The 12086-nt window shown below is 46.1% G+C and overlaps 1 protein-coding gene across 6 annotated transcripts in view; it reads left to right on the top strand.

Annotated features, from left to right (window-relative positions):
- The first annotated feature begins 4612 nt into the window (after positions 1-4612).
- Positions 4613-12086, top strand: part of WDR7 (WD repeat domain 7) — a 377439-nt gene continuing 369965 nt past the window's right edge. For 3 of the 6 annotated variants that reach the window (XM_070050124.2, XM_070050123.2, XM_089305092.1), the window contains exon 1: positions 4613-4870. The gene's annotated coding sequence lies outside the window, so the exon portion shown is untranslated. The remainder of the gene's footprint in view (positions 4871-12086) is intronic. The other 3 variants (XM_089305095.1, XM_089305093.1, XM_089305094.1) reach the window with 2 other exon arrangements.

The following is a 12086-nucleotide window of genomic DNA, read 5'->3' as shown; positions in this document are numbered from 1 at the left end:
AGAAAGCCATGGAATGATTTGTCATGGTCACAGATCTCTCTGGGAGCATATTAAAGGACTGAAAAAAATACATATGACAGTCTATGTTTTCACTTAGTCGCTTGTAGAGCTCTTTTTGTTAGCAGCAGCATTGTAGATATTGTAGACCTAGGAAGGACAGACAGGGGAAAAATGAAAAAACCTTAATAAAAGGTTTTACTGTATTCAAAGTCCTATCTTAGGCATACCCTCAAAGAAACAATCCTTCCCTACCCCCATGCATACCACATATATGCCTTTATCACTCAGTCCTTTCTTGAGCACCATGCTCAATCTTTCTTCAGGGGCTCTTCCAAGAATCTTGTAACTTCAGCTCTCACAGTCTATTTTTTATACCACATGGATTCCTTTCTCCACACAGGCTTGTTCAAGGTTCTGGTTCAAGGCTCTGGTGGTTCTTTCTTCCTCGTGGGAAGCTGAGAAGAGAGAAGTGTTGCTGTAGTAGGCGGTGATGGCTGCAATTTGTACTCACTCAATTTGCTTATTTCCTCTAGCTGATCTTGGTAGTTAGGATTGGTCCCTCCAAATCCTCACTTATGAAGTGTTTGAGCACTCCCAGCTTTATCACCCTAACTCCTTCCTATAGGACTGCATGTGTAGCAACTAGAGGAATGTCTGGAAAAGATATCCTGTTACTTGGTGAGACCTGTTCTTATTTAGTGGAGCTCATAAGATAGGAAGAAAATAAGAAGTCTTGGCAGTTGACTTTCATGCCATTGAATAAGTGCAAAGAGAAGCTCTTATTTACACAAGATGGCTTTAGTTACAAAATAATCACTCAAAGAACATTTATTAAGCTAATCTACTTCCCACCTTCTGCTTTTCCCCAGGCCCCTGCCATCCATGTAGGAGAACCGGATGGAGTTCCAGGCCCCACCCCATCCCCACATTGTGGCCATTTGGGGAGTGAACCAGCGGATGGAAGAGAATTCTCTCTCTAGCTCCATCTCTCCCACTCTCTCTGTAACTCTGCCTTTCAAATAAATAAATACATCTTTTTAAAAAATATTTAATACTATTATATTTTCTCATTCCAACCTAGAAGTAATTCATCTCTTTTCTCCATTCCTTGTTATATGTATATTTCTCACACTCATACTGCATTGTACTGTATTTAACACAGCTATAAGAAACAACCCCTAGGAGCTAAAGTACAGAAGTTGGACACTATGTGACCTAGTGAAGGAATATGGACTTACCACTTGAAACCTTGAATTCCTGTAATTTGTTGCTGTGGGGAAGACATATAGATGGTAAGGTGAGGTGTTCCATTAGTAGAAATGACAAATGGTTAACAGAAAAACTCAGTGCACTGTACTCTGTTGTCATTCTTTTTAGCTTCCAAGAATCTATCACACTTTCCAAAGTTTAGGGAATTCCTGACATCTTGAGTCTCGGTGGGTAGCAAAGCTCGCTTTCCTTCATAGACACTGAATATGCTGGATTCTTGCTTTTTTTTTTTTTTGACAGGCAGAGTGGATAGTGAGAGAGAGAGAGAAAGGTCTTCTTTTTGCCGTTGGTTCACCCTCCAATGGCCGCCACGGCTGGCGCGCTGCAGCCAGCGCACTGCGCTGATCCGAAGGCAAGAGCCAGGTGCTTCTCCTGGTCTCCCATGGGGTGCAGGGCCCAAGTACTTGAGCCATCCTCCACTGTCTTCCCGGGCCAGAGCAGAGAGCTGGCCTGGAAGAGGGGCAACCGGGAAAGAATCCGGCGCCCCGACCGGGACTAGAACCCGGTGTGCTGGTGCCGCTAGGTGGAGGATTAGCCTATTGAGCCGCGGCACCCGCCGTGTAGTCTTGCTTTTCTAACTTCACTTTTATTATTGAGTTAAGGCTCAATAAATGGATGTTGAATTGAATTTTTTTGTTTGAATGATTTAAGAGTTTTGTGTAATTCCTCTGGATGAGTGAATAAACAAATAATTTACCTAAGTAAACATACTCAGGATCAGCTTTCTGAAGATGCAAGTCTTAATTTTCCATGAAATTATATGTAAAACAAACACAAGTATATTTATGTGTGTGTATAGAAATTTATAAAATTTTATTAATCAGAAACATTGTACATTGGGATGTGGCTTTTAAAAAATATTTATTTATTTATTTGAAAGGCAGTTACAGAGAGGCAGAGAGAGAGAGAGAGAGAGAGAGAGAATCTTCTATCTGCTGGTTTACTCTCCAAATGGCCAGAATGGCCAGAGCTACACCGATATGAAGCCAGAAGCCAGGAGCTTCCTCCAGGTATCTCACGTGGGTGCAGGGGCCCAAGGATTTGGGCCATCTTCTAATGCTTTCCCAGGCCATAGAAGAGAGTTGGGTTGGAAGTGGAGCAGCCAGGATTTGAACTTGTCCCCATATGGGGTGCTGGCACTGCAGGTGGCTGCTTTACCTGCTATGCCACAGTGCCAGCCCTGAAATGTATCTTTTTTAGCCCTATGGTTCAGGAGATTTCCCATACATACAGACTTTGGCAATAAGTTTGTAAAATTGGTAGAGAAGAACCAGAGTGATAATAAACTGATAGCCTCTCAGTAATCTTATTAGCCTATACATTTCTGAAACTAGTAATTATTCAATTAATATTTGTTGAATTCCTACAGGATTTATTCACAAGCCAAACATATTTTAACACTGCCTAAGATTATCCTATGGTTACCATTCTGTGCTCCTGTATATCTTCATAATTGTAAATGTATGATGAACTGGAGGGTGTAAATTTACTCATCATCACAACAGAACAAGTGAGTATACTGAAGCCAGCTGGCTGAGGAATTAATTTCTACTATTTGACATCATTTTTCCTCCTCCACTCATGTTATTGCAAGACAGTCCAAAGTAGAAGAAAATCAGAGAATTCCAATTTGCTACTAAAAACAACTTCAGAATCATTGACTTCAAAGTGTTCTAATACTTCTCATTAAAATTATGATTTAGTTTTTTCTAATACTGTGGGGCTTTTAAAAAAAATTATGATTTAGTTTTTCTCATTATGGGTACAGCAGAGATAGCCTCTGAAAATAAACAGACACAGCTATAAGAAACAACCCCTAAGAGCTAAAGTAGAGAAGTTGGACACTATGTGGCCTGGTAAAGGAACACAGACTTACCATTTGAAACCTTGAATTGTCTGTCATGTGTTGCTGTGGGGAAGACATATAGATGGTAAGGCGAGGTGTCCCATTAGCAGAAATGACAAATGTTAACAGAAAAACCAACACTCAGCACTCTTTTGGCAAATGAGGGAGGAAACTATTCTGGTTGAAAGAGTTCCTATGGCAGGTACTGTGGCGTAGCAGGTAAAGCCACTGCCTGCAGTGCCAGCATTCCATATGGGCACCAGTTCAAGTCCTGGCTGCTCCACTTCCCATCCAGCTCCTTGCTATGGCTAAGCAGTAGAAGATGGCCCAAGTCCTTGGGCCCCTGCATCTATATGGGAGACCCAGAAGAGGCTCCTGGCTCCTGGCTTCAGATAGGTTGGGGCGTGAACCAGCTCTCCTCCTCCCCCTACCTTTCTGTAACTCTGCCTTTCAAATAAATAAGTTTATTCCTGTCCTGTTCTAATCCCATGATTCTTTGCTCCAAGCCCTATGTCCAAGAGGATTTTTGCTATTCAGGGTATGTCTCAAGGACCAGGGAACTTGTTAGAAATGAAGAATCGTAGAACTCATTCCAGATATACTGAATGAGAAACTTTTTGAATAAATCCTTCCATGATTTGTCTATACATTAACTACTGGGCCTTGCAATAGTTCTTTCTTATTCCATTAACTCACTAGCGAGCCTTCAAACAAAAAACCACGGAATCAATATCTTCAATACCTTTTGTGTCTTTTTATTAGACTTGACCATTGGCCATCAGCATGGCACTAATTTCCCCTTGGCTGACATTCACTCACCCATTCAACCAATATTTGAGAAGACAAATATTGTGAGTCATTAACATTTACTGAGCTTGTTCAATTTCCTGGACAACCAGGGGGTTATCATTATGATTTTGTAAATGGGGAAATTGAGAAGAGAATGAAAAGAAGCCATATGCCTAAAAAGACACTAATAGCAAGCGTGTTGTGGAGGAATCCAGACCAGCATCCAGGGCTTTCTCAACTCTGAGCTCATCCTCTGCCACGCTTTGACACCCACACAGGGAATTCACTGCCTCTCCTCCACAGCGTGTTGCACAAGGTCAGACTTCCTTGAGTTCCTGGTCTGTGTGGCCCTCTGCGTCATGGCTAACAGCTGAGTTCAGGAGCCATAAGGACATAGTACTAATATTTTCCAAAGAGCCTGGATGGAGTCGCATAGGCAGAAGTGTAAACTTGCAACATCCTGGTCCCCCGGAAGACCTAGACTTGCTATTTCATCCTTCCCTCCATCTTGGTCCTCTCGACACTGGCGTTAAAAGGCGAGAAGCCAGCACAGAACGCACTTCCCCTAACCAAAATGGCGGCCACGCACTCCTTGCCCACAGTTGATCCCTTCGAGGCCATTCGGTCTCCATGGTGACGCGGCCGGTTCCTTCAGCGCCAGCTTAGGCGAGGCGTATAGCGAAATAGTGAACATCTCCCTTCCCCCTCGTTTTTACGACAGTTGTCGCGAAAGTCACGGCAGTGGAGGCTGGTGTCAGCTGATTTACTGCGGCGGCGGCAACGGTGCCGGCACTGTGCATCCTCGGTGGGGAGACCGCGGCTGGTCAGGGCTTGCGGCCCCCAAGGTTTTCCCATCCAGATTCGCGCACCCCACATCCTCCTTCGCTGCGCCCTCGCCTTGTCTTCCTTTGCCGGGGTGCCGACGGGTGGTCTCACGGATCGCGGCATGAGGTGAAGCTGTGACAGGTAAGGGGGCTTTCCAGTTCCCTTCGGGCGGAGCGGGTTGTGTCTCCGCCGCCGAGGTCAGGGGTCGGGGGTCAGGGCTCACAGATCCACTGGTGCCAGGGGCGGCGCCAGCTGTCAGATCTCTGCTGCTGGAAGCTGTGTTTCCAGCGTCGCCTGTAGCTTCAGGCCCACAGCCAGGCGACTTTGCCAGGGCCATGGAGACCATTCGGGGATCGTGAGTGACATTTGCTTCTGGCGACAGTGGCTTCCGATCTTGAAGTCAGAACAGCCTTGCCCGCAGGGACCATCTAAACGGCATGAGGTGGCTGGAGACGACCGTGGGTTTACTGGCGCCTGCTTCCGGGGTGCAGGGGGTCTGTGCTTACCTGCTGGTCCCCCTCTTGAGTCTGCCCTTGGGTTGGGGACTGAGACCTCTGTTAGTGTTTCATGCGTGAGATGCCACCTGCCAGTTCTCACCCCTTTGCGCTGGGACTTGGTCTGATTCGTGCTGCTCCCGCTCACTTTCCAAGGGGGTCCCAGCGTCCTGGAGCTGTGCCTCGAGGCAAGCACTACCCCGTGTGTTATGTTTCTGACCCACTAGCCACGTCCGTTTCCCAGGTCCTCTGCCGGTTCTTACAGTCTGTAGCGGCTGTGGGGTTGTTGTTGCTGCCGATTTCAGGGTTTACCCCCTGGCAGCTGCACATTCGGTTCCAGTGACGTTTGCCATGAGACCCAAAGAGGCGAATTGAAACTCTCTTACTTTTATTTCTTAGGATTTTATAGACATGGCTGCAACAACCGCTGGTTTTATGAAACCCTACATTGAATTTTGGACATTTTATTATGCAGAAATTCCAATTTCGATCTGCTGCCGCTTTTACTAGAAAACTTGCTGAGGTGTGGAGGTGGAAAAAGTTGAAAGCAGCCTTATTATGAAGAATCAAAAATTGTCATGATCACACCCAAATAACAGATCTTGGTTACTTTAAATTAGGAAGACAAATTAGCATTTTGTATAGTAAATGCCTCCTTGTTTATGTCAAGTAGAGATATGGTAGAGACATTGGTCTATGTAAATGCTTATCTTTATTTTATAAATGTTCCAGAACTGTACTTAACAGGAAAAGCAGTGTATACACTTTGTTTTTTCTTATTGTTAGCTGTAGTTAAATTTTCAATAGATCTGAGTGACTGGATGTATCAGAGGACTGGGCTTTGCATTGTTTATCACTTAAATTTGGGGGTAATGAGCCTTGTAACTTACAATTTCCTTTTGTCTCTTCACTCTGTTGATTGTTTCCTTTGCTGTGAGAAGCTTCTTAGTTTGCTATAATTTCTTGCTTTTATTGCTCGTGCTTTTGGGATCTTATTAAAAATTGTTGCCTGTATCTATGTCTTGAAGTATTTTGCCTTGATGTTGTTTTTTGTTGTGAATATAAATTCTATGTGGAAGTTAAAGGAAGTGGAGCGCTTTCTTCATGTAGCTCTAAGAACCTTAAAAATAATGAGGAAAATTTTTAACTTGTGTGCCTTCCTCAGGGGAAGGGTAGATGACATTTAGCTTTAGAGGTATGTATGCTGGGCATGAGTCCTTACTGTTGGTTCTGTCCCTGAGGTGCAGAGGATTGAGTTAATCTTACTCAATTCAGTGTGATCATCACTGGGCTGTTCAAGGCATCCCTCTTGGTTTTTTCCTGCATTACCTATTATTTCCAATTCCCACTCCATTTTCTTGCTGATCAATCCAGCGGCACCCATTCTAACATGTGTGATAGTTAGCCTTCTGTTTGTGTTATTAGTGTATATTGTTAGAAGTGTCCACATTTTTTAATTCATAGAAACAATATAATGCCATATATTGCATAAAAGTTTTATTCTTCCTCCATTACGTTTTGAAGATCAAAACATATATTTCAGATTGTCCATATAGGATAGTTTATTGTTTGTGGCTACCCATGAGAATACTTTGATAAACCTTTTAGATCTCTAAATACTTTCTTTGAGAAACTTTTATACTTTCTTTGAAATCAGCATCAAGGACTGTGGTTTACGATTATGGGAATATTCATATATTTTGTTGAAGTACTGTCAGATTGTGTTCCAAAACAGGCTGCAGTGACTGTTCTCCTGTAGAGTAATTTGTGGGGGTTCCTGGATCTTTCTGTCCCCACCAATGTTTGTGTTGTTCAGTGCCCTGGTTTTTCCAGACTAATAGATATGCATTAATGTCTCATTTTAAATTACATTTCACTATGATTAATACATTTGGGTATTTCTTTGGGTGCATTTTATCTTTTGGGGTTCATTTTGTAAAGTTGCCTGTTTATTCTTTTTTTTTTTTTTTTTTTTTTTTTTTGACAGGCAGAGTGGACAGTGAGAGAGAAAGACAGAGAGAAAGGTCTTCCTTTACCATTGGTTCACCCTCTAATGGCCGCCGCGGCTGGCACGCAGTGGCCGGCGCACTGTGCTGATCTGATGGCAGGAGCCAGGTACTTCTCCTGGTCTCCCATGGGGTACAGGGCCCAAGGACCTGGGCCATCCTCCACTGCACTCCCTGGCCACAGCAGAGAGCTGGCCTGGAAGAGGGGCAACTGGGACAGAATCCGGCGCCCCGACTGGGACTAGAACCCGGTGTGCTGGTGCTGCAAGGTGGAGGATTAGCCTAGTGAGCCGCGGCGCCGGCCTGTTTATTCTTTTACTCATTATTTTATGGTTTCAGTTATTTTCTTGTTGATTTGTAGAAGTTTCTTGTATATCTTTCATATTAGTCCCTTAAATATTATGGGTATATTTGTTCTTAGTTGTTGATAACCTTTTCTGAGATGTCCTTCATTGACCAGAAATCTTCAGTCTTGACATAATTAAGTTAAAAAATTTGCCTGATGGCTTGTATTTTAAAGATTCTGTTTCACAATTTTTCCCCATTTCTATGTCACAAAGTTACTGTCTGATGTGCTACTAACTTCATAGTTTCCTTTTAAATATGTAAGTCTTTAACACATTCAGAGTCTACGTTTGTTTGTCACAATCTTATACTTCACTTTGTTTTCCCCAGGATGTACCAGTTCTACTTTCATTCTCTCGCTTTCCCATAGATAATGATGCCACACTTACTGTATATTGAATTATCATAGATACTGAACACTTGATTTTGTTGCTTTTATTTGTCTGTTCTTGCTGTAATATCTGCTGTTTTATTTTATTTTTTTAAAAATTTATTATATTTATTTGAAAGGCAGAATGACAGAGGGAGAGACAGAGAAAGAGATCTTCCATTCACTCCCCAAATGGCTGCAATAGGCAGGGCTGGGCCGGGCCAAAGCCAGGAGCCCAGAACTCCATCTGGGTTTCCTACATAGATGACAGAGTCCCAAGTTCCTGGGCCATCATCTGCTGCATTTCCAGGTGCATGAGCAGGAAACTGGATTGGAAGTGGAGTATCTGGGACTAAAACTGGGCAGTGGGCATTGCAAGTGGAGGCTTAACCCTTTGTGTCACAATGCCAGTTCCCCAAATTGTTTTTGTTAAATTTTCATTTATTTGTTTTCATTTTATTTGAAATCCAGAGAGAGAAAGAGATACAGAGACACAGAGACAGATCTTTTATCCACTGGTTTACTCCTCAAATGCCCACAGTAGCTGAGATTGGGCCAGGCCGAAGCCAGAACTCAATTCTGTTCTCCTATATGGGTGGCGGGGACACAACTACCTGAGCCGTCACCCTCTGCCTCCCAGGGTGTGCATTGCAGTAAGTGGGGTCAGAAGTGGAGCTGGGACTCCACCTGGTCAGATATGGGATTCAGGTCTCTCAGGCGGCACGTTAACTGCTGTGCCGGATACCCTTGTTTAAATTATTGAATTAGACAGTTGTGGAGATTAATCCAAAGTGCTGCATATTTCAGTAGGTCATTCTGTTTAATTGCTTGGGAGAGGGAGAGAGAGGGGAGACAAGAGAGGCAGAAATTTTTTTTTAAAGATTTATTTATTTGAAAGTCAGAGTTACACAGAGAGAGAAGGAGAGGCAGAGAGAGAGAGAGAAAGAGAGAGGGAGAAGTCTTCCATCCACTGGTTCACTCCCCAATTGGTCGCAATGGCTGGAGCTGCACTGATCTGAAGCCAGGAGTATCTTCTGGGTCTCCCACGTGGGTATAGGGGCCCAAGCAAGGACTTGGGCCATCTTCTGCTTTCCCACGCCATAGCAGAGAGCTGGATCGGAAGTGGAGCAGCCAGGACTCAAACCAGCAGCCATATGGGATGCCAGCCCTGCAGGCTTTACGCACTGTGCCACAGCACTGGCCCCTGGGCAGAGATCTTTTATCAGGTGGTTCACTCCCCAGATGGCTTCAGCAGCCAGGGCTGGGCCGGTCCGAAGCCTGGAGCCACAAGCTTCTTCCAGGTCTCTGACATGGGTAAAGGGGCCCAAGTGCTTGTGTCATCTTCTGCTGCTTTTCAAGGCACAGTAACAGGACGCTGAATTGCAAGTGGAGCAGTTGGGACTCAAACCGGCACCCAGATGGGATGCCAGCACTGTAGGCAGCTCCCTTACCTGCATGCCATTATGCCCCAGTAACTTAGAATTTGAACACTTTAGTCATGGCTTATTTGTCTTCTTTTGTATCTGATAATTAAAGGTAACCTGAACATAAAAAGATTTTATTGGAAGGAGAAATCTTATGTCATGACTTTTTTTTAAAAGGTCGTTAAGGGCCCAAGTGTAATTTTTATTTCTTTCTATTAAAGAGCATATGCACTGTGGGGAGCAAACCGGACTAGACTGAGTTACTGGAATTAAGACTTATTCTATGCATCTGCTCTCCCACAATATGGCGCTGGGAGAGAAGTAAACAGCTTCCGCACAGCTGCCTCCAGTTCAACTAATAAACTGTAGGACTTGCTCCTGATTGGAGGAGAGCAGCGTACTCGGCGTGTGGGCAGCCGAGTTGGGATTGGCGGAGGAGGACTATAAAGGAGGAGAGAGACGGCATTCACCAGTAACATCTATGGGGAACATCTAAGGGGAACATCTAGCTGAAGGAACACCTGTGCAGCCCCCGAGAAGAGCCGGCCGGCGGTGTGCCGCTTCCCTGTGGAAGTGGGGAATGTGGCCAGGGGGAACTGCCCTTCCACGGAGGTGGAAGGGATAGTAGCCAACCCGGGAAGAACCAGCAGCAAACCCGGGGAGGGCCGAGCAGACGAAAGAACAGCGCAGGGTCCTGTGTCGTTCCCCCACGAAGACGGGGAGCGACATAATGGTGCCGTGACTCGGATATGAAGCCTAGGCAGGGTTTAGTGTTGCTCCTCCATGAAGAGGGGGAGCGACATAATGGTGCCGTGACTCGGATAGGAAACCTAGCTCGGATAGGAAACTTAGGACGGATATGAAACTTAGGAGGGAAGAAACGGGAAGAACTGGAAAAATACCGGAGAGAGAGACTAGCAAACAGCCTAGGGAAAAGCCGGACGAAAGAGGTGCCGGAGGAAGCTGTTGAAAGCCTAGGCATAGACTCAGATACGGACTACGGGGGGAAGCTGGGAGAAATCTCTAAGGTCGAAAGCGAAAGTGAAAGCTAGAACAAACAGACTCGGATGCGGACTGTGGGGAGAGGCCAGGAGAAATGAGGGAGGAATATTGTTGGAAGAAAGCTTGGGGAAACATACCGGGTAGAGAAAAATGTTAGGGAAATTGAAGCCGCGGGGGGCAGGCCGAGGCGGATACGAAAGCCACTTTGGGATTCTCAAGTTAGCCCGGGAATAGGGGGCGAAAAGTTGAAACCAGAAGCTGAAACGTAAGCCAGATTGGGATCCGTCTGATTAGCCCGGGGAGCATAGGACGGGAAGCCAAACCGTGGGGCGGAGACGTATGCTGGGTTGAATTCGCCAGGCTAGCCCGGGGAACTTGGATTGAATGCTAGTGGTGGAGACGCAAGCTACGCTGTGTGACTCGCGGAAGCTGCCGCGTGCAGAGAGCACGGGGCGTGAATAGATAGGGAACGGGGCTGGCGTAGGCCGTGGTGCAGACGCGAAGGGCGTGGAGACCGCGGAGCGTGCGAAGCCAAGCCGCGCAAAGCCGGGAAGCTGCGCAGATGAGAGAGGCGCCGGCTGAAGCGGCTCAGAGCCGGAAAGCTGCCGAGAAGCAGCCTCGGGGCGGGCGCAGCCGGGAAGCTGCAGGGATAAGAGAAATAGAAGTTTAGAAGCAAAGTGAGAGAAATAGGAATGCTGGGAGATAGAAGTAAAATGGGAGAAATAGGAATGCCCGGAGATAGAGAAATAGAGAAATAGAAAGGCCTCCCCTCAACATGGCAACGAGAAAGTTTGGATTCGGTCTGCCTGATTAAGTGAGGCGATGAGCACGATGAGCACCTGCGGGCAGCTAGCAGCTTATGCGCCGCAGGTCACCGAAGACAGGCACGAATTAACATCAGTAAGGCCTCCCCACAATACAACAATTAGGAGGCTTGGATTCGGTCTGCCTGATTTAAGGCGGTAAGCGCCAGCAAGCAGCTCGACCAAAGCATGAGCTGCAGGTCACCGAAGATAGGCACAAACCAACACTAATAAGTCTCCCCCACAATATGGCAATGAGAAGGCTTGGATTCGGTTTGCCTGATAGGTTTTGTAAGCACCTGCGGGCAGTTCTAGCAGAGTAGAGCATGCGCTGCAGGGCACCGAACACAGGCATGCATCAGCGCCTAAAAACCTCCTCACAACATGGCGAAGAGAGGACCCGGATTCGGTTTGCCTGATTGATAGGACTTGTAAGAGCCTGTGGCAACTCTAGCAAGTAGAGCAGAGTGTGTGCCGCGGGACACCGAAGACAGGTGCGTATCAACGCCAAAAAATAAAAAGAAAGGGGGATCTGTGGGGAGCAAACCGGACTAGACTGAGTTACTGGAATTAAGACTTATTCTATGCATCTGCTCTCCCACAATATGGCGCTGGGAGAGAAGTAAACAGCTTCCGCACAGCTGCCTCCAGTTCAACTAATAAACTGTAGGACTTGCTCCTGATTGGAGGAGAGCAGCGTACTCGGCGTGTGGGCAGCCGAGTTGGGATTGGCGGAGGAGGACTATAAAGGAGGAGAGAGACGGCATTCACCAGTAACATCTATAGGGAACATCTAAGGGGAACATCTAGCTGAAGGAACACCTGTGCAGCCCCCGAGAAGAGCCGGCCGGCGGTGTGCCGCTTCCCTGCGGAAGTGGGGAATGTGGCCAGGGGGAACTGCCCTTCCACGGAG

This window comes from Oryctolagus cuniculus, chromosome 10, assembly GCF_051225735.1.
Source record: "Oryctolagus cuniculus isolate XC-2025 breed Fujian yellow rabbit chromosome 10, ASM5122573v1, whole genome shotgun sequence".
Taxonomy (NCBI): domain Eukaryota; kingdom Metazoa; phylum Chordata; class Mammalia; order Lagomorpha; family Leporidae; genus Oryctolagus; species Oryctolagus cuniculus.
The sequence above is the reverse complement of the archived record's forward strand: the minus strand, read 5'-3'. Positions and strand labels throughout refer to the sequence as shown.